The 22,454-nt window shown below is 43.3% G+C and overlaps 1 protein-coding gene across 1 annotated transcript in view; it reads left to right on the forward strand.

Annotated features, from left to right (window-relative positions):
- Window positions 1-22,454, forward strand: part of LOC134965642 (nicotinamide N-methyltransferase-like) — a 76,663-nt gene that overhangs the window by 45,905 nt on the left and 8,304 nt on the right. The gene's annotated exons all lie outside the window — the stretch shown is intronic.

The raw sequence follows: 22,454 nt of genomic DNA on the forward strand, positions 1-22,454 counted from the left end.
TTTAGGGCTATTTGAAGCAAATGAACCGGAAATGATGTCCGAAATGTAAATGCTGTTTATGATAGTCAACGGGTGCACCGTGGTTGGTGTTAGTGCTTTGTTACAACGAGCTCAGCTGGAAATAATAAACACACCAAACAAGTGTATTTCTTTAAAAAAAAATATATAAAAATAAATTCACCAAAAAAAAAAAATCTCTGGTGTCGACAGGATTCGAACACGGTAAGCACACATTGCAGGCGGACACTGTAACCGTTATACCACTGCTGACCACAATATGAGTAGGCACTCCAGGTAAATATATGATGTGTTATGATGTGTTCTACTCTTAGTGAACGCGCGGCACCGTGCTTAACATGGAGCATTCGCCACCTAGCGGTGAAAATGTGTATTACATGGCGTGGGACACAACGCACGCCATAACGTTATTACAACTCGCGATTCAGGACCCTAAATAGCGCGCTATGAGCAACGGTGTATGAGAATACATCTGTATGTCCAGTGGTACTGCAATTTAATTTCAGTGATTTGGACGTATAATTCCAGTGATTTTGCCTTTTAATTCCTGTGATTTGGACGTATAATTCCAGTGATTTGGACGTATAATTCCAGTGATTTTGCCATATAATTCATGTGATTTGGACGTATAAATCCAGTTGGAATTGTTTGTGTCACTAGGCTTAGTCATACAGCTACCTCATTGCACCTCTTCAACATCTTTGCATGGGGTCTAGTTTTTGAAAAGTGCCATCCTGTCTGACACTGCCATATGAGTCCAGGGATACTGCCGTATAAGTCCACCAATTGCAGTGGACTGAACAATTGCGGCCCAGTCTCAACATTCAGTCACTGCATGACACTACTAGATGGGCCAGGTGGTTGTGTCGCTTAGTTTAGTCATACAGCAACCTCGTGAACATTTTTTTTCTTCTTTGCATTATGTGTTGTTTGGGGACTAGTTTTTGAATAGTGCCATCTTGTCTGCAACTGCAGTGCCACTCCTAGATGGCCCAGGTGTTTGAGCCGCACACTTTTGTCGCTTAGCTTGGTCATACAGCTCTCAACCTATATGAGTATATAAATGATGATGCTGTGAGACAACGTGAAATATCAAAAATGACTTGGTTTTATTACTAAAAAAGACAAATGCATAGTTGGTATGCATGCATACCGAAATAGCAATTAAGAATTAATCTGTTGAGGATATGTTTTGAGTAGTGATGTAATTACTGTTGGGGACGGTAAATGTATAATAAGATGCTAGAGCAAAGTTATGGGATGCACAACCAGGTTAGTACACCTGCTGAGGAATGTAGTTCTGGTGGTAAAAAATATCCAGTTTAAATGTAAGAAAAAAAGAGAAAACAAGGAAAAAAGTATAAAGTTCTGTTCAGCTGTGACCCAGCTGGTTGTGAGAGATCCAAATGGCAGTAAGGAGTAAAGTCACTTTCAGAATAGTTAGCGGCGTCCCGCTGTCTATTTGCACGAGCTAATGATGATGCCGGCTTACGGTGATTGCGGTATTCCCCCGGGGTTCAAGGTGCGCCGGGTGCGGGGAGGGTGAGGGGACAGGGAACTCCGGACTGACCAGGCCCTGTGGGAAGGGATTCTCCCCTCTCTGTCCTGGTACGGACAGCGATGGGAGATCCGGCCACCGCAGGGATTGGTCTGGCGGCGGTCAGCTAGTGTGGGCTTGTTCAGAGCCGTCACTGCCCACCGTCCACCGGGAACGGAGCTTCTTGGTTCACCTGTCTCTCCCCCCTCCTCCGCTGTTCGACTCGAAAACACCCCACCGGCTTACCTCTTCTCCTTCAGGGTCTTCTTCCAGGGATTAGTGTGACACTAATCCCTGGAAGAAGACCCCTAGAGGGTTGAAACGCGTTGGGCATCTACGACTGATTTCCCACCAACACCGTACAGGCAGTACGGGCCGTGGAACTCTTTCAGACCAGCCGAGCAGGGGTCACGTGACTCCCCTACCCGGAAGATGTCAGCAGCGACGGAGAGAGACCCGAAGGAGAAGAGGTAAGCCGGTGGGGTTTTTTCGAGTCGAACAGCGGAGGAGGGGGGAGAGACAGGTGAACCAAGAAGCTCCGTTCCCGGCGGACGGTGGGCAGTGACGGCTCTGAACAAGCCCACACTAGCTGACCGCTGCCAGACCAATCCCTGCGGTGGCCGGATCTCCCATCGCTGTCCGTACCAGGACAGAGAGGGGAGAATCCCTTCCCACAGGGCCTGGTCAGTCCGGAGTTCCCTGTCCCCTCACCTTCCCCGCACCCGGCGCACCTTGAACCCCAGGGGAACACCGCAATCACCGCAAGCCGGCATCATCATTAGCTCGTGCAAATAGACAGCGGGACGCCGCTAACTATTCTGAAAGTGACTTTACTCCTTACTGCCATTTGGATCTCTCACAACCAGCTGGGTCACAGCTGAACAGAACTTTATACTTTTTTCCTTGTTTTCTCTTTTTTTCTTACATTTAAACTGGATATTTTTTACCACCAGAACTACATTCCTCAGCAGGTGTACTAACCTGGTTGTGCATCCCATAACTTTGCTCTAGCATCTTATTATACATTTACCGTCCCCAACAGCAATTACATCACTACTCAAAACATATCCTCAACAGATTAATTCTTAATTGCTATTTCGGTATGCATGCATACCAACTATGCATTTGTCTTTTTTAGTAATAAAACCAAGTAATTTTTGATATTTCACGTTGTCTCACAGCATCATCATTTATATACTCATATAGGTTGAGCACTGCAAATCACCAATTGTTCACTGCTCTCCGTAGGTCAGTCACCCTACTTTGTAAGCAGCTCGCCGACCTCATTTAAACCTAGTGCGCTGGTACACCCCCCCTTGAGTAAGTTGGTCATACAGCTACCTCGGTGCAACTTTTAGGCCTAAAAACAGTATTGTGAGGTGTTCAAAACAGACTGGAAATGAATGGAAAGGAATGTTATTGATGTTAATAATACCGTAGGAGCAAAATTACCCCCAAATTCTGTGATTTTAGCTGTTTTTATGTTTGTTTGTTTTTTTTAATCATCCAGATCCAAAACCAAAACATGAAAGGGTGGTTTTGGCAAAACCAAGCCAAAACCAAAACATGAAAGTGGAATTAGAACCAAAACAAAAACACAAAACACGAAAAGTGCCCGCCACACTTCTCTAGTATTTAGTAATATTATAAATACTTTCTAGGTGGTGCTCCAAAGAATGTGTCTAAAGCATGTGGCAAAAAAGTAAGTATTACCAATGGTCCTCTGGCTCCGAGGCATAAGATGATCCCAGAAGTGCCTTTTCTTGTGCAGCAAATCTCTGTTACAGCCTCTAAGCTTTAAGACTCACCACAGAGTCCACTCTGAATGTATAATGAGTCCTCCCATGGCCTGAGTCAGTAGTGCATCATGTAGATGGGTCTCAGGCATAACTTATGGCTTCAAAGTACTGGTAAAGAAATCCACTTCTGGCCTAGACCTCACCATAGGGACCTTCTTCATGCATGCCAACGCTCAGTCTTGTCAGTACTGAATACCCGTATTCAGAAATCTCTCAGGCACTATTATCATACAGTATATGAGGCACACTGTTTGTTGTGATCTATTGTAAATGCTGACACCTACTATAATTTCCTGATTTCTGCGTTGAGCAGTTACAGATGTAGCGACACTCATTGTGGCTGCACATAGTCATGTTTGTGACTAAGTTACAGCAATGTGCGTGCACGTCTGTTTGCCCTTACATATATTCACAACCGCAATGAATACGCATTGTATGGACTTAGTCACTGGTGTGAATAGGCTCAGCCAGGCTTGGCTAGTCATTGCTGTTATGCGTACGTACGTACGTACGTACGTACGTACGTACGCAGTGTGGCAATAATGATAATGTACTTATACAGTATAAGTACTTATAATGTACTTATACAGTTGTGCTCATAAGTTTGCATACCCTAGCAGAATTTGTGATTTTCTGGCCATTTGTCAGAGAATATGAATGATAACTCACAAACTTTTCTTTCACTCATGGTTAGTGGTTGGGTGAAGCCATTTATTGTCAAACAACTGGGGCCCTCATTCCGAGTTGATCGGTCGCAAGGCGAATTTAGCAGAGTTACACACGCTAAGCCGCCGCCTACTGGGAGTGAATCTTAGCTTCTTAAAATTGCGACCGATGTATTCGCAATATTGCGATTACTAACTACTTAGCAGTTTCAGAGTAGCTCCAGACTTACTCTGCCTGTGCGATCAGTTCAGTGCTTGTCGTTCCTGGTTGACGTCACAAACACACCCAGCGTTCGCCCAGGCACTCCCACCGTTTCCCCGGCCACTCCTGCGTTTTTTCCGGAAACGGTAGCGTTTTCAGCCACACGCCCCTGAAACGCTGTGTTTCCGCCCAGTAACACCCATTTCCTGTCAATCACATTACGATCGCCGGAGCGAAGAAAAAGCCGTGAGTAAAAATACTATCTTCATAGTAAAGTTACTTGGCGCAGTCGCAGTGCGAACATTGCGCATGCGTACTAAGCGGATTTTCACTGCGATGCGATGAAAAATACCGAGCGAACAACTCGGAATGAGGGCCTGTGTTTACTCTTTTTAAATCATAATGACAACAGACTCTACCCAAATGACACTGATGAAAAGTTTACATACCCTGGAGATTTTGGCCTGATAACATGCACACAAGTTGACACAAACGGGTTTGAATGGCTACTAAAGGTAATTATCCTCACCTGTGATCTGTTGGCTTGTAATCAGTGTGTGTATTAAAGGTCAGTGAGTTTCTGGACTCCTGAAAGACCCTTGCATCTTTCATCCAGTGCTGCACTGACGTGTCTGGATTCTGAGTCATGCGGAAAGCAAAAGAATTGTAAAAGGATCTGCGGGAAAAGGTAATTGAACTGTATAAAACAGGAAAGGGATATAAAAAGATATCCAAGCAATTGAGAATGCCAATCAGCAGTGTTCAAACTCTAAGAAGTGGAAAATGAGGGATTCTGTGGAAACCAAATCACGGTCAGGTAGACCAACAAAAATTTCAGCCACAACTGCCAGGAAAATTGTTCGGGATGCAAAGAAAAATCCACAAATAACTTCAGCTGAAATACAGGACTCTGAAAAAAAGTGGTGTGGTTGTTTCAAGATGCACAACAAGGAGGCATTTGAAGAAAAATGGGCTGCATGGTCGAGTGCCAGAAGAAAGCCATTACTACGCAAATGCCACAAATCATCCCGCTTACAATACTCCAAACAGCAAAGAGACAAGCCTCAAAACTTCTGGAACAAAGTCATTTGGAGTGATAAGACCAAAATTTAACTTTTTGGCCACAACCATAAACGTTACATTTGGAGAGGAGTCACCAAGGCCTATGATGAAAGGTACACCATTCCTACTGTGAAACACGGAGGTGGACCGCTGATGTTTTGGGGATGTGTGAGCTACAAAGGCACTGGAAACTTGGTAAAAATTGATGGCAAGATAAATGCAGCATGTTATCAAAAATACTGGAGGAAAATTTGCACTCATCAGCCCGGAAGCTGCGCATGGGACGTACTTGGACGTTCCAACATGACAATGATCCAAAACACAAGGCCAAGTCGACCTCTCATTGGCTACAGCAGAATAAAGTGAAGGTTCTGGAGTGGCCATCTCAGTCTCCTGACCTCAATATCATTGAGCCACTCTGGGGAGATCTCAAACGTGCAGTTCATGCAAGACAGCCCAAGAATTTACAGGAACTGGAGGCTTTTTGCCAAGAAGAATGGGCAGCTTTACATCTGAGAAAATAAAGAGCCTCATCCACAACTACCACAAAAGACTTCAAGCTGTCATTGATGTTATAGGGGGCAATATACGGTATTAAGAACTGGGGTATGTAAACTTTTGATCAGGGTCATTTGGGTAGTTTCTGTAGTCATTATGATTTAAAAAGAGTAAACACAGTTGTTTGACAATAAATGGCTTCACCCAACCACTAATCATGAGTAAAAGAAAAGTTTGTGAGTTATTCAGATTCTCTGACAAATGGCCAGAAAATCACAAATTCTGCTAGGGTATGTAAACTTATGAGCACAACTGTATTTACTATATGTATACTCATAAATCTCAATCTCTCTCTTTGTAGTGTGTGTGTGTGTGTGTGTGTGTGTGTGTGTGTGTGTGTGTGTGTGTGTGTGTGTGTGTGTATATTCATTTTTTGTTTGTAAGCTTCAATAGTTTTGTTGGATTTAAACAGCAGACACTACAGGGTGTACACATGGAGAGATCCATGTTTAAAATCTAAGCAATCTGACTAGATTGCTTAAAAGTTAAGCACAGATCTCTCATGTGTATGCCCCCCAGAGATAGCCGCGCATCGCCATCACCGGTGCTAGATTGGCCTGCATGCATTCACAATCTAGCACATCGCTCATTTCACCCGCTGGGTGAAATGAGCGCCCCCTCCATCACTCAGCACACATCTCTCTAGTGTTTACTGGCCTTTCTAAAGGCCAGAGGAATTTCATCTTATTAACATGATGTTCTCATCAGTCATTTGAATAACTAATGGAATTGTCTTATTAAAAGTTCCCTCCCATTTCATTGTTTTCTTAGAGTGTCCCCTAGTAAAATAGCTATCCTTTTCTCCAGCTCTGAAACGGAGCATGTGCACTTCATTAAATTTTTTTGAAATGCGATAAAGTGGCAGCTCAAAACAACAGCAGTGTTATACCTGTGTGTCATTAGTTACATATTCAACTGATATTCAAAATTGACTCCCGTCTCTCCTTCTCGTCAACAGGTAATTATTGCAGACCATTGCTCCTTTTTTAGTAAAGATCTACTTGGTAATTATTGCAGACCATTGCTCCTTTTTTAGTAAAGATCTACTTGGTAATTATTGCAGACCATTGCTCCTTTTTTAGTAAAGATCAACTTGGTAATTATTGCAGACCATTGCTCCTTTTTTAGTAAAGATCTACTTGGTAATTATTGCAGACCATTGCTCCTTTTTTAGTAAAGATCTACTTGGTAATTATTGCAGACCATTGCTCCTTTTTTAGTAAAGATCTACTTGGTAATTATTGCAGACCATTGCTCCTTTTTTAGTAAAGATCTACTTGGTAATTATTGCAGACCATTGCACATTACATTGTATGTTTAGAAAATTGTTATAAGTGGATTAATATCTGTAGTGTGCAAAAACTTATAGTGATTGGGGTTTACAAACCTCACATTTGGTAGTTGATTAACACCTTTTGGTGGGAGGGTTGCTGTGTGGGGGAGGGGGTTGTAATCAGAAAGGACATGTGTTTGTAGACTCATTTACTCAGTATAGCATAGGACGCCAGGCCTATTAGGACGCTGCAGTGACTAGTATATGAAGTGGCTAGTTATCAAGTGGCAGCTCAAAACAACAGCAGTGTTATACCTGTGTTAAACCGAAGGAAAACAGAAGGCAAACAAACAAACAAAATAACAAAAGGACTGCATTACAACCAAAACACTGTGGAACTTTATGTGGCCTCTCCTCGCCTCTAACATGAGAACACCAAGACCAGGCTTACCACCTCTCTGGCTGAGAACATCAAGTCTGCCCCTGGGCCTAACCATCAAGATGAACAGGGAACTGTGGGGGCAGAGCACCAGGACCAGGCTCAGCAGGGACATCCCCATTGCTCCTGAGTATGCCCCCCACATTCTCCCACCCACCCGTACTAAGACCTGTTCAAAATGTTATCCCAATCCTACTTCTGCCACTAGTTGCCTGCTATTGTGTTTTTTTTCTCTCTTCATTGCTCGCTTCCACCCGACCATGTGTTTTTCCTGTAATGTTTACCTCCACTGATTGCCCATTCTGCCATTGTGCCCTACATGCAGGGTACATCACACTACTACATAAGCATCAGTCTTCCCATATCTGAACTTGGCCCTTTTATTGCTCACCTCCCACAGTGGAACCTTCAAAGTGTGCCCAACATGGCTGCCCCATATGGTCCACTTGTGGATGGGATGAAAAATACATAGGCCTGATGGTTTTGATGGAACCCTACTCTGAACTGTAGGACTCTGAAATCACCCCCATTTTGTATCATCTCTTCTAGGGATGGACTACTCCACCCTGGGTAATCCTACGCTGAGCGCCCAAGATGGCTGCCGCACCTGGTACCTTGTGAGGGTGGAATACACAACCCTTGGAAGTTATTACCCAAAATGCCTACACCAATCCTGCATTATGCTTTCTGTGTGCTTAAGGTTTTCTTTTATGTCTGTGTTGCTTGTCTATTGTTGTATTACTCAAATCCTCTGTATCATGTGCATTGTTTTTGATATCTGTAAAGCGCCTTGAGTCCTGTTGGAGAAAGAGCGCTATGTAAATAAAATTATTATTATTATTATTATTATTATTATTATTATTATAAAACCACCGAAAAGTATTTGCTATATTACCCCGTTTTCGGTTTTTTTTTGTAATCGCAATCAAATTTTTTTGCTAAAAAATAACGATACATATTTCAGAATTTTTTGGGAAAAAGTCACGATAAGTGACAACATTATTTAGAAACTTCTCATTTTTGATACATCAGCCCCACTATAAGAGTTTGTGTATGAATCTGTCACACCAGAACAAATTGAAAAAAATTGTTACCCCTTATGCAAACTGAAGAACACTAATAGGTATATGGCTCTAGTGGAATATAAGAGCAACAAGATCATTTGTGTACGATAACAGCCGCTGTGCTTGCATAGAATTGATTTAAAAAATGACAAATAGATAGCAGTTAATTTTGGATAATTTTATATTATACAGACTTTTTCTCTTCTTCTCAGTAGCCTTTATTTTATATTTCACTGTTTTAACAATGAAATAATGAGATATTTTAATTAGTGATGAGCGGGTTCGGTTTCTCGGAATCCGAACCCCCCCGAACTTCACCCATTTTACACGGGTCCGAGGCATACTCGGATACTCCAGTATTGCTCGGTTAACCCGAGCGCGCCCGAATGTCATAATCCCGCGGTCGGATTCTCGCGAGATTCGGATTCTATATAAGGAGCCGCGCGTCGCCGCCATTTTTCACCCGTGCATTGGAAATGATAGTGAGAGGATGTGGCTGCCGTCCTCTCAGTTTTGTTCAGGGGGCTGCAAATATCTCTGCTCACTGCTATTGTGGGGACTGGGGAGCAGCTGTATTATATAGGAGGAGTACAGTGCAGAGTTTTGCTGACCAGTGACCACCAGTATTATACGTTCTCTGCCTGAAAAACACTCCATATCTGTGCTCAGTTTGCTGCATATATCTGTGCTCACACTGGTTTATTGTGGGGACTGGGGACCAGCAGTATTATATAGGAGGAGTACAGTGCAGAGTTTTGCTGACCTGTGACCACCAGTATTATACGTTCTCTGCCTGAAAAACGCTACATATCTGTGCTCAGTGTGCTGCATATATCTGTGCTCACACTGCTTTATTGTGGGGACTGGGGACAAGCAGTATTAAATAGGTGGAGTACAGTGCAGAGTTTTGCTGACCAGTGATCAGTGACCACCAGTATTATACGTTCTCTGCCTGAAAAACGCTCCATATCTGTGCTGCATTGTAGTATATAGTAGGAGTACAGTGCATAATTTTGCTGACCACCAGTATAGAATATATAGCAGTACGGTACAGAAGGCCACTGCTCTACCTACCTCTATGTCGTCAAGTATACTATCCATCCCTGTGGTGCATTTCAGTTGTGCGCAGTATATATAGTAGTAGGCCATTGCTATTGATACTGGCATATAATTCCACACATTAAAAAATGGAGAACAAAAATGTGGAGGGTAAAATAGGGAAAGATCAAGATCCACTTCCACCTCGTGCTGAAGCTGCTGCCACTAGTCATGGCCGAGACGATGAAATGCCATCAACGTCGTCTGCCAAGGCCGATGCCCAATGTCATAGTAGAGAGCATGTAAAATCCAAAAAACAAAAGTTCAGTAAAATGACCCAAAAATCAAAATTAAAAGCATCTGAGGAGAAGCGTTAACTTGCCAATATGCCATTTACGACACGGAGTGGCAAGGAACGGCTGAGGCCCTGGCCTATGTTCATGGCTAGTGGTTCAGCTTCACATGAGGATGGAAGCACTCATCCTCTCGCTAGAAAAATGAAAAGACTTAAGCTGGCAAAAGCACAGCAAAGAACTGTGCGTTCTTCGAAATAACAAATCCCCAAGGAGAGTCCTATTGTGTCGGCTGCGATGCCTGACCTTCCCCACACTGGACGGGAAGAGGTGGCGCCTTCCACCATTTGCACGCCCCCTGCAAGTGCTGGAAGGAGCACCCGCAGTCCAGTTCCTGATAGTCAAATTGAAGATGTCACTGTTGAAGTACATCAGGATGAGGATATGGGTGTTGCTGACGCTGAGGAGGAAATTGACAAGGAGGATTCTGATGGTGTGGTGGTTTGTTTAAGTCAGGCAACCGGGGAGACACCTGTTGTCTGTGGGACGAATATGGCCATTGACATGCCTGGTCAAATTACAAAAAAAAATCACCTCTTTGGTGTGGAATTATTTTCACACAAATGCGGACAACAGGTGTCAAGCCGTGTGTCGCCTTTGTCAAGCTGTATTAAGTAGGGGTAAGGACGTTAACCACCTCGGAACATCCTCCCTTATACGTCACCTGTAGCGCATTCATCAGAAGTCATTGACAAGTTCAAAAACTTTAGGTGACAGCGGAAGCAGTCCACTGACAACTAAATCCCTTCCTCTTGTAACCAAGCTCCTGCAAACCACACCACCAACTCCTTCAGTGTCAATTTCCACCTTACACAGGAAAGCCAATAGTCCTGCAGGCCATGTCACTGTCAAGTCTGACGAGTCCTCTACTGCCTGGGATTCCTTCGATGCATCCTTGAGTGTAACGCCTACTGCTGCTGGCGCTGCTGTTGTTGCTGCTGGGAGTCGATCGTCATCCCAGAGGGGAAGTCGGAAGACCACTTGTACTACTTCCAGTAAGCAATTGACTGTCCAACAGTCCTTTGCGAGGAAGATGAAATATCACAGCAGTCATCCTGCTGCAAAGCGGATAACTCAGGCCTTGGCAGCCTGGGCGGTGAGAAACGTGTTTCTGGTATCCACCGTTAATTCACAGGCAACTACAACCTTGATTGAGGTACTGTGTCCCCGGTACCAAATACTATCTAGGTTCCATTTCTCTAGGCAGGCGATACCGAAAATGTACACAGACGTCAGAAAAAGAGTCACCAGTGTCCTAAAAAATGCAGTTGTACCCAATGTCCACTTAACCACGGACATGTGGACAAGTGGAGCAGGGCAGACTTAGGACTATATGACTGTGACAGCCCACTGGGTAGATGTATTGTCTCCAGCAGCAAGAACAGCAGCGGCGGCACCAGTAGCAGCATCTCGCAAACGCCAACTCGTTCCAAGGCAGGCTACGCTTTGTATCACCGCTTTCCAGAAGAGGCACACAGCTGACAACCTCTTACGGAAACTGAGGAACATCATCGCAGAATGGCTTACGCCAATTGGACTCTCCTGGGATTTGTGACTCCGGACAACGCCACCAATATTGTGCGTGCATTACATCTGGGCAAATTCCAGCACGTCCCATGTTTTGCACATACATTGAATTTGGTGGTGCAGAATTATTTAAAAAACGACAGGGGCGTGCAAGAGATGCTGTCGGTGGCCCGAAGAATTGCGGGCCACTTTTGGCATTCAGCGTGCCGAAGATTGGAGCACCAGCAAACAGTCCTGAACCTGCCCAGCCATCATCTGAAGCAAGAGGTGGTAACGAGGTGGAATCTAAGCCTCTATATGCTTCAGAGGATGGAGGAGCAGCAAAAGGTCATTCAAGCCTATACATCTGCCTACGATATAGGCAAAGGAGGGGGAATGCACCTGACTCAAGCGCAGTGGAGAATGATTTCAACGTTGTGCAAGGTTCTGCAACCCTTTGAACTTGCCACACGTGAAGTCAGTTCAGACACTGTCAGCCTGAGTCAGGTCATTCCCCTCATCAGGCTTTTGCAGAAGAAGCAGGAGACATTGAAGGAGGAGCTAAAACAGAGCGATTCCGCTAGGCATGTGGGACTTGTGGGTGGAGCCCTTAATTCGCTTAACCAGGATTCACTGGTGGTCAATCTGTTGAAATCAGAGCACTACATTTTGGCCACCGTGCTCGATCCTAGATTTAAAACCTACGTTGTATCTTTCTTTCCAGCAGACACAAGTCTGCAGAGGTTCAAAGACCTGCTGGTGAGAAAATTGTCAAGTCAAGCGGAACGTGACCCGTCAACAGCTCCTCCTTCACATTCTCCCGCAACTGGGGGTGCGAGGAAAAGGCTAAGAATTCCGAGCCCACCCGCTGGCGGTGATGCAGGGCAGTCTGGAGCGAGTGCTGACATCTGGTCCGGACTGAAGGACCTGCCAACGATTACTGACATGTCTACTGTCACTGCATATGATTCTGTCACCATTGAAAGAATGGTGGAGGATTATATGAGTGACCGCATCCAAGTAGGCATGTCAGACAGTCCGTACGTATACTGGCAGGAAAAAGAGGCAATTTGGAGGCCCTTGCAGAAACTGGCTTTATTTTACCTAAATTGCCCCCCCTCCAGTTTGTACTCTGAAAGAGTGTTTAGTGCAGCCGCTCACCTTGTCAGCAATCGGCATACGAGGTTACTTCCACAAAATGTGGAGAAGATGATGTTCATCAAAATGAATTATAATCAATTCCTCCGTGGAGACATTCACCAGCAATTGCCTTCAGAAAGTACACAGGGACCTGAGATGGTGGATTCCCGTGGGGACGAATTAATAATCTGTGAGGAGGGGGATGTACACAGTGAAAGGGGTGAGGAATCGGACGATGAGGAGGAGGTGGACATCTTGCCTCTGTAGAGCCAGTTTGTGCAAGGAGAGAATGATTGCTTCTTTTTTGGTGGGGGCCCAAACCAACCAGTCATTTCAGTCATAGTTGTGTGGAAGACCCTGTCGCTGAAATGTTGGGTTTGTTAAAGTGTGCATGTCCTGTTTTTACAACATAAGGGTGGCTGGGAGGGCCCAAGGACAATTCCATCTTGCACCTCTTTTTTTCTTTCATTTTTCTTTGCATCATGTGCTGTTTGGGGACTATTTTTTTGAAGTGCCATCCTGTCTGACACTGCAGTGCCACTCCTAGATGGGCCAGGTGTTTGTGTCGGCCACTTGGGTCGCTTAGCTTAGTCATCCAGCGACCTTGGTGCAAATTTTAGGACTAAAAATAATATTGTGAGGTGTTCAGAATAGACTGAAAATGAGTGGAAATTATGGTTATTGAGGTTAATAATACTATGGGATCAAAATGACCCCCAAATTCTATGATTTAAGCTGTTTTTGAGGGGTTTTTGTAAAAAACACCCGAATCCAAAACTCACCAGAATCCGACAAAAAATTTTCAGGGAGGTTTTGCCAAAACGCGTCCGAATCCAAAACACAGCCGCGGAACCGAATCCAAAGCCAAAACCCAAAAAATGTCCGGTGCACATCACTAATTTTAATGCATACCAATAAAGTGATAAACTTTTTTTTTAATTCTTTTTATTAAGCAGGACAATCAGGAGATACAGATAACAGTTGTCACAAAATGTAAAATGGCAAAGATGCAGAGCTTCATAAGAAGACATGGAACATAAAATATATGCACTATTATAAAGTGCAAACAATGAATGAGAAGATATCAAGGCCAGATAGGCTGTAAATTATGACATTAATGATGAGCCAGCAGATCATAAACATGATCAGGATAAGATATAACGATTACCAATATTTGACCCCCCCTTCCTCCCCCTCCCTTTCCATCTGAATTACTAAAATCAAAGAAGAACAGAAAAGAGGGGTAAAAATAGGAGAAAGAAAAGGGAAAAAGGTCTGGCGAAGCAAAACTTAAATACAAAAAAGCTCCCTCCTATAAGCATTCTAACTAAGAGGATAGTTACCATGAGCCAGGGAGCTGAGGAAGCCGCTGAGGGAGCATCAAGGCGGAGAAATGCGTTTTCAAGTGACCGTGGTAATAGGTTTCACCTCCGGACCGTTGTAACACGGGGTCAGCAACACTATCACACAGTGTAAACTGCAATACGGGCAAATACCAGCAGAGGGAGCCTGAGCACTGTGAGCAGAAGCATATGAGGATTGATGTCTGCAATTATTAAAGGAGAACCGTAACAGCAAAGAGTCCAGCACTGGAGGTGAAATCAATATCCGTATGATAAACACCTGTGAAGGTAAAGAATATATATGTGTGCACACATTATTAAAAATCCAAGTAAAATTGGGACAATCTGAAGATTTATACACCTATTAATTGGATCAATCTTGGATCACAGAGATTATGAAATGAAAGGATTTATTATACCTACTGGGACATATTGATGTAATGTGGACATTACCCAGCTAAATTGGTTTTAATATAAGCCTCAGATCCGGATACAAACAAGCCTCCTAGGTTTTTTTGGTTGTAATATTAATTATTATGCTGCAGCATGTATTGTATATGATGAAATTCTTTTTATCTGTGCTTATTTAGAGTACTATTTTTATAAATAAAAAAGATTGAATATAAAACCGGTTGTGAAATAATATAATAGTATAGGAATTGTGGTGGAAGCAGCGCTCTTGGTATACTCCCGAGATTGTATCCCGGGGGGGTATGTTTTTATACCTGACTGGGTAAATCAGTCCCCAAATATTATACAATCTGACGAAGCAAATAACAAGTTGTTGTTTGACAACCTTTAGAATATGAGATTGTTCCTGTGTGGGTAAATAATCAATAAATGATCACCATCTTTTATAAAATTGTTGGACACTTTTCTCAATATGGGGAAAAGCACATTACGTATTGAAATATAGCAATTCCAGCAATAAGGCTCTCACTTCTCCCACCATTGGAACCAGAGCTGTAGCCCAATGTCTCAAAAGAACTTTCTTGGCTGCCGGAATGATAATAGACAGTAGTGGAAGGATCGCTCGCTTGTCTAAGCCCAAGTCCCAGTTGATAAAATTGGCACACAGAATGGCCAAGGGGTGGGTTTTTTTTTTTAGTGGCGGTGAAATAAATCATTAATAAAGGATTTCATCTTATCCCAGAAGCATCTAATTTTAGGGCAGTACCATAAATTATGGAAAAATTTAGCATTATGTCTTTTGCATTTGGACAGCAGCCTCACTCTCCTTCCACCATATGCTTCCTCTGACTCTGTGAAATCAATGTTCTGTGGATAATTTTAATATGGACTTCCTGAAGGAAAGAGGAACAGAGGTAACAAAGTGTAACATTGTAATGATATAATAAGATACCAAGATTAACAAGCTACCACATTAACCAATTCTGAATATAAAATTTTTGTTTTATATTGTAAAGTTTGAGAGGTTTGAAGCAGCCTGTGAATAGTGTGTGAGCTGAACTCTGGTACATCAGGAAGAGTGACTGATAAGGCAAAATGACATAGTTGTAAATACATGTTAAAATGACTATGAGGTATTTGATACTGTTGTTGCAAATCTTGAAAATAATAAATTACCCCACCCAGAACAAATACATCCCGTATTTTACTGATGCCACATTATTTCCACCTCAGGAATAATGCATTATCTATGCCAGGAGTGAACCTGGGATTACCCCAAATAGTAACAAACAGAAACTTCCGGAGAGTTACCCAACTTGGAATTAATCTGCAGCCATTCTCTAAATGTATTTTTAAACATAATATTTGTGAAGATATCTTTTGGAATAGAGTGCAAAAGTTCGGCTAGAGAATATGGAGCAAAAAGAGATACCTCCAGAGACTTATGAGTATAGTATTCCATATCATGCAACCAATCCAATATATATTTAAAAAACACTGAATTGAGAAAGGCCAAAATTTCCAAAAACGCCAAACCTCTTAACCCCTGCTGTCTAGTTAATGAGGACCTAAGTTTAGCATTGCTGGGTTTTCGATTGTTCAAAATAAATTTGGAAAATGTACCTGAGCAGCAGGCCAAGTCAATTCTAGATAATCGGATAGGCAACATTTGGATAGTATATGTCAGCTTTGGAAATATTACACCTTTAATAAGGGCAATCCTTCCCAAGACTGATAACATAAACCCTTCCAATGGTTCAAATATTTTTGTATTTGTCATAAAACAGGGATGAAGTTGGGTTTATACACATTTTCCAATTTCCAGGGAATTTGAATTCCTAAGTTTTTAAATCTTGCCTGGGTCATTTGAAAAGTATGTAGCTGGGGTCTCAAAGAAGGGGTACTATCCTGATTCAAAAACATTGCAGTAGACTTTGCCCAATTAATCCAATATCCAGCAAAAGAGCCAACATCTGCTACAATGATGGTTATAACATAGAGATATATCAGGTTTAGAAACAAATAGCAGCATGTCAATTGCAAATGCTGTAATTAAATCTTTGAACTAAACGTACCAACATTTAATCCATTAAAATCCTTCTCAATTCGTAAATCTATGGCCAATGGCTCTAGTGCTAAGGTGAAAATGAGGGGTGAAAGAGGGCACCCTTGATGAGGTCCCCTATGCATTTAAAAAGACTCCTAAAGATATCTGTTACCCATAATTTGCATCATCGTACAAAAATACAAGACCTGTAGTGTTTCAATACAGCATAACAGGAACCCAAAACGAGCCATCGTCTCATGGAGATGATCCCACGTGACAAGATCAAAGGCTTTCTCAGTGTCCAATGATAAAATCAATACTGGATCACCTATATCAACCAACCCTGCATGCTGGATATTTGCTAGGACTCTACAAACATCAATCACCGAGTGCCTACCTTTAATGAAACCCGTCTGATTAGAATGAATGATAACAGGAAGAATACATTTTAACATTTCCAACAATATTTTTGTGACTAATTTGTAATCCGCATCCAATAAGTAAATGGTATGGTAGGAGCCTGGAAGTTCAGGGTATCATCCTGGCTTGGGAAGGACCTGAATGAATGCCAAAAAAAAATATGGAGGCAAGGGTTTGCCTGCACTAATGGCATTATATACTGCACATAAGGTTGACAAATATTATCCAGCAAAATTTAAAAAAAAACTCTTCTGAAAAACTACCAGGACCTGGAGCTTTAAAGGGTTTGAGATTTTTGATCCCAGTCAAGACCTCTTCTTGATTTATTAAGTCTAAAAGGATATCTGTGTGATCATGCTGTAAATGAGGAACCTCCAACGTGGACCAAAAAATTCTTTTGCGGCCTGGTCAGTAGGGTCCTGACTAAAAAGAGCTGTTTAAAAATCTTTTAAAATAGACAAAATAATCTTGCCATCATGGCTTCTAGACCCATCTTGTTGTTTGATTGTTTTAATATGGGAGGATGTCTGATCTCCCCTTACTTGAAAGAAGCCTCCCTGACTTATTCCCATACCTATGGAATTTAGCATTTTTATGAAACGTATAGCGGCGGTCCAAGATTTTAAAAACTGCATCGTATTTAGCCTTTGCTACTAGATAAGCCTTTTTATGTGTCGAAGATGGAGAGGCCTTATAAGCCTGGTACAGTATTTCTCAATAAAGTCAGTAAGGTCCCCTCTTAAAACTGACTTGGCCATCTGCCAAAATAACATGGGGTCAGAAATATGTTCCTTATTAGTAAATAGAAATTATTGTCACCTGGCTTCAAACATGTTTATAAACTAAATGATGTCTGCTAGGTATGAGGGGAATTTCCATGGGTTAAATGAGCCAGTAGATATCTCAGTAGAGAATCTCAGCCAAACAGAGGCATGGTCGGATAGACAAATTGGGTCTATGCCCGTTTCTACAGCATTGGAAAAGAAAGAGGACGACACTAAGATGTGGTCTATTCTAATAATGTGAATAGGGCTGCCAACAGGCAAGTAAATTCCTGTTAAATGGGCTCTAGCGTACGCCATATATCGATCAAACTGCAAATGATCGGAAACATGTTTAATACCAGTTAGGGGGTTGGGTCTTTTATGTGTAGGTGAAAATTGCTTGGTCCAATTGTGGAGATGCTTCCAAATTGAAATCACCTACTAAAATAATGGTTTTGTCTGAATAAGGGATGAGGTGATGCATGACCTGTTGAAAAAAAGTCTTTGGAGTAGACATTGGGTGCATAATTGTTACAAATACACAATCTAGTATCCTCTATAGACACATCTAACAAGACAAAATGCCCAGCTGAGTCAGAATATTCAGTATGCACTATAGAAGATAGACTATTTTTCAACAAAATAACTACACCTCTTGTTTTAGAGGAATAAGGTGAACCTATAACCTAAAAGCCCAGTGCAATAAGTTTCAATATCTCTGATACAATAAGATGCATCTCTTGTAGTATCACAAAGTTGATTTAATGCTTATGTAAATATAGGAGTACCAGTGGCGGAACTTGTGAGTGGTGGGCCCAGGTGCAAAACTATGCTTTGGGCCCCCCTACTCCACTCCTCCCCACTTCAAGTTCACAATATGCCACAAGACAGTGGGTGTCAGGGTAAGGTATAGGGTGATGAAGATGAAGCAGAGGATGATGGAGATGAGACAGATGGTGACTGGGGTATGGAGAGATGGTGAAAGGAAGAGCCAATGGGTGATAGGAAAAGGGTGACAGGGAGAAGGTGAGAGGAAGCAGCAGTGGGTACCAGGGAGAGGCATTGGAGGATGGAGAGGGTGACAGGCAGAGGGTGACTGGGAGAAGGTGAAGAGGAGAGGTAGATGGTATAAGAGATTTATGTAGGAGGGAGTAAAGGGGGTAAATTGGGTTGACAGGGTTCACTGGTACATGAAGGGAAAGTATCAGTGGGGAGACAGGCAGAAAAAAACAAGCAGCTTTAACATGAGAGCTGATGAGAGACAATACTTATGTTAGGGAAGAGGAGGAATTATGTTAGGAAAGAGAATAGTGAGGGAGGGTATGAGAGACAGAGGGAGGGAGGGAAGGAGAGAGGGGGTTGAAGGTGAAAGAAAAGAAAAACAGAGAAAGAGAGAGACGAGAGACAGAGGGAGAGAGAGGGCAGAGACGGAGAGAGGGAGAGGGGTGGAGATGGAGATAGTAAGGGGAAGACAGAGTGGGGGAGAAAGAGAGACAGAAAAGGGAGTGACAGATAAAGAGGGGGAGGCAGAGAGAGAGGGGAGATGGAGAGAGAGAGGGGTGAAGAGGAAGGAAGAGAGAGGTACAGGAGAAAAGAGAGAGAGATGGGAGATGGAGTGTAAGAAAGAGGGGTGGAGATGGAGATAGAGGGGCAGAGATGGAGAGAGGGAGGGGGAGACAGAGAGAGGGGGAGACAGAGAAAGAAGGGAGACAGAGAGAGAGGTGATAGATGGGCAAAGAGGCAGACAGAGAGAGAGGGAGAGGGAGAGAGAAAGAGAGAGGGGGTATGGTAGGATGGAGAGAGAGAGAGGTGAATGGGAAATAATAGAGGGTGGAGATGGAGGGAGAGAGAGGGCTGAAGATGAATGAAGAGAGGTGCAGGGGAATAGAGAGAGAGATTGGAGACGGAGGGAGAGAGAGAGAAGTGCGGAGATGGAGAGAGAGGGTGGAGATGAGAGCGGAAGGATGGGCAGAAGGTGGAAGAGAGGGTAGAGGTAGAGAGATAGGGGGAGACTGAGAAACAGAGAGATGGGGAGGGGGAAGATGGAGAGAGATAGAGAAGGGAGAGATTGAGAGATGGGGGACAGAGATAGAGGGGGGGATAGTGAGAGGGAAAGAAAGAAAGAGAGGAGGAGGAGAGAGATAAGAGATAGAGGGGGCCAAGGGAGAGAGTGCGCAAGTAAGAGGGCAGAGGGAATGAGAAGGGGGCCAAGGGGGAGAGAGAGGACAGACAAAGAGAGAGAGAGGCTGCACAGCACTTGTCACTTGTAGTACTATAGCATTGTTTTTTTTCTACCTGGCCTCTGGCTAAGGCTAATGCTGCACGTGGAGATGGGCAGTGAGTGCCTCTGCTTCCCTTGCATTCACTTTTAGCACTGGGGACATCAGTGGATGGGGGCGGAATGTAAGTATAAAAGCGGAGTGAGGAGCTGAGAGATCAGTCCCTCTTCCCCCTGTAGCTGAGCTATCCCACGCAGTCTGTATTATTGAGTATGTGGGGAGGAGCAGGGAGAGTGGCCCCTCCTCCCCCTCTGGCCAGGCACTAAGCACACATCGGCAGCAGCACAATATCTAAGAGAGGCGAGTGGAGGAGATGGGAGAATGTCCCTCCTCACCCTTCAACTGCAGCATGGCACCAAGTATGTGCCGGTGTGCTGAGCGATGTTATTGGCAGCCGGTGGAGAAGGTTTGGGCGGCGTCATAATGAGTCAGTGTGACTCATTATGAAGCCAGTAGCTTTGGGCCTCTTCACTGCGTTGGGCCCTAGTGCAATGCACTGGTTTCACTGGCGCAAGTTCCGCCACTGAGGAGTACCTTCTTTCTCTTGATAGGGAAATTAATCCCTACAATGTTCCAAGAACATAGTTTCAAGGTAGCCATTCAAGATTGTCTAGCAAGGTGTAGTATGAAAATAAAAGAATACAGATGTCAAAAGTGATATGGCTCCATACTGGTAAGTGATATGGCTCCATACAGATTCCGACTCAAAGGTAACCCGTACCCAGTCAAAAAACCTCTGGAACTAAAAAATCTCCCACCAATATCAGGAAAATAACAAACAAAAAAAACAGCACCGGACAAACAAATAAATAAAACATAAAAAAATAGTAAAGCGGAAACATCTACGGTAAATAATTTGTGAGCCACTTAGATGGTCAATAATACAAAAACTTAGCCAAACATTTCACACCCTATCCTATAAGGCATATTCTCAAAAAGATCTCCTGTAAATAAAAGTAATAACTCACTGCCTGGTAAGGGCTAATATAGCATCAGTTGTCTTGTCAGATCCTCCTTCTTTATCCATGAATAGAGCTATCCTACTTGGTGACTTGATAGTTCTATACTTTTGAAAGCTCTATTGCAACCAATATTTCTTGCACAACCATTTACTGTACTTGATGCACAGTAGAGAGTAAACTAGGAATATAAAATAGAAGCTGCTCAAGCAATTTAGTAATACTTTCAGGTGCATGAAAGGGAGGGGTTATTCTAAACAAGAAAAAGAAAAAGTTTCTCCCAGCACACCAAGGGGTATCAACAATAACTTGAACACTAAAGGATAATAGCAAATTCAGAGATGATAAATTTATGGTTAATCCACTAGGCCTCGGCAAGGCATCTCTGTAGTATTCAAGTCTTATTGCTAATACTTTTTTACTTTTCTCTCTTTTTAGCTTAGAGAGTAAAATATGCAGTACAATATACCATTCTCTATGTCACAGTTCTTGGATGGAAATATGGACTTTCCTGTATTAGGAGTTGGCTTAACCCAGTACAGAGGAGTAGAGTCTAATGTGCTGGTAGTGTTTGCCAGGTACCCCTGAAAGGAGGTGTTGGCTATACTATGCCCAGCACGCAGGTTGCAGTCCTCTGCCTTGGTCCCTTGTACAGGAGAAGGTATACATTGGAAAATGGAGAGAACACTTTGACCAGACTGAAAGTGGCCTCTCAGAATACTGGACTGGGACCAGAATGGGCAAAACTCAGGCTGGAACCAGATTAGCTTGATGCTGGGTATTGCTGGTATAATGGATCAGGTAAATCTAAACTAGGATCAGAATTTCTGAGAAAGTCTAAGTGACGCTTTCAGCGGCGGGTGTAATATGCGTTGCCAGGCAATGGGGCCGGCGCATCACTTCCGACGCTGAGCATCCGTCTCCGGCTGGTTGCCTAGCAAATGGGGACACTCAGCGGCTGCCCTGCACTCTAGTCCCAGCTTTTACCAGGAGCCGGGACACTGCACAGCTGGACAATTAGGTTTAGGGGGATGGTCTGATGGCTCTCCCATGATAGGTCAGCAGGACCTTTTTATGGGAGCCAGGATCAGGCAGCCTCGCCGGTTATAGCTTCCTGTGGAGCTGCTTCCTGCCCCTGGATAGTTCCTGTGCAGCCTTCCAGTTCTGTGACCCTGAATCCTGAGTCATGGTGTCCGGAGCCTGGTCATTTGGAATCTGATCCAGCCTTCCAGTCCTGCGATCCTGTATTTGCGCCTTGGGGTTCCTATTCCATCTGCGAGGACCTTTACCGGTGTTGTGAGCAGCAGCTCTGCTGCATTTTAGAGCCGTAACCAAATTATTTCTTACTTTCTTGCTTTTGTGTTTTTCTTCTGAGGTTTCCGCCTTTGCTGTCCTCGCTGAGATACGACGGTGTTGTGTTTGGCATTTGGGCAGCATTGCTTTTGTTACGGTTTATCTTCGTGGCCGCGCTGCACATAAATTTGGTTATAGTTTTAAGTAGTTTCCCCTTTTCTTTTGTGTGTCAGTTTTTAGTTAAATATTTTTTGTTTAATGACACATATTATTTACAGACACTG

The sequence above is a fragment of the Pseudophryne corroboree genome, chromosome 10 (genome assembly GCF_028390025.1).
Source record: "Pseudophryne corroboree isolate aPseCor3 chromosome 10, aPseCor3.hap2, whole genome shotgun sequence".
NCBI classification, from domain to species: domain Eukaryota; kingdom Metazoa; phylum Chordata; class Amphibia; order Anura; family Myobatrachidae; genus Pseudophryne; species Pseudophryne corroboree.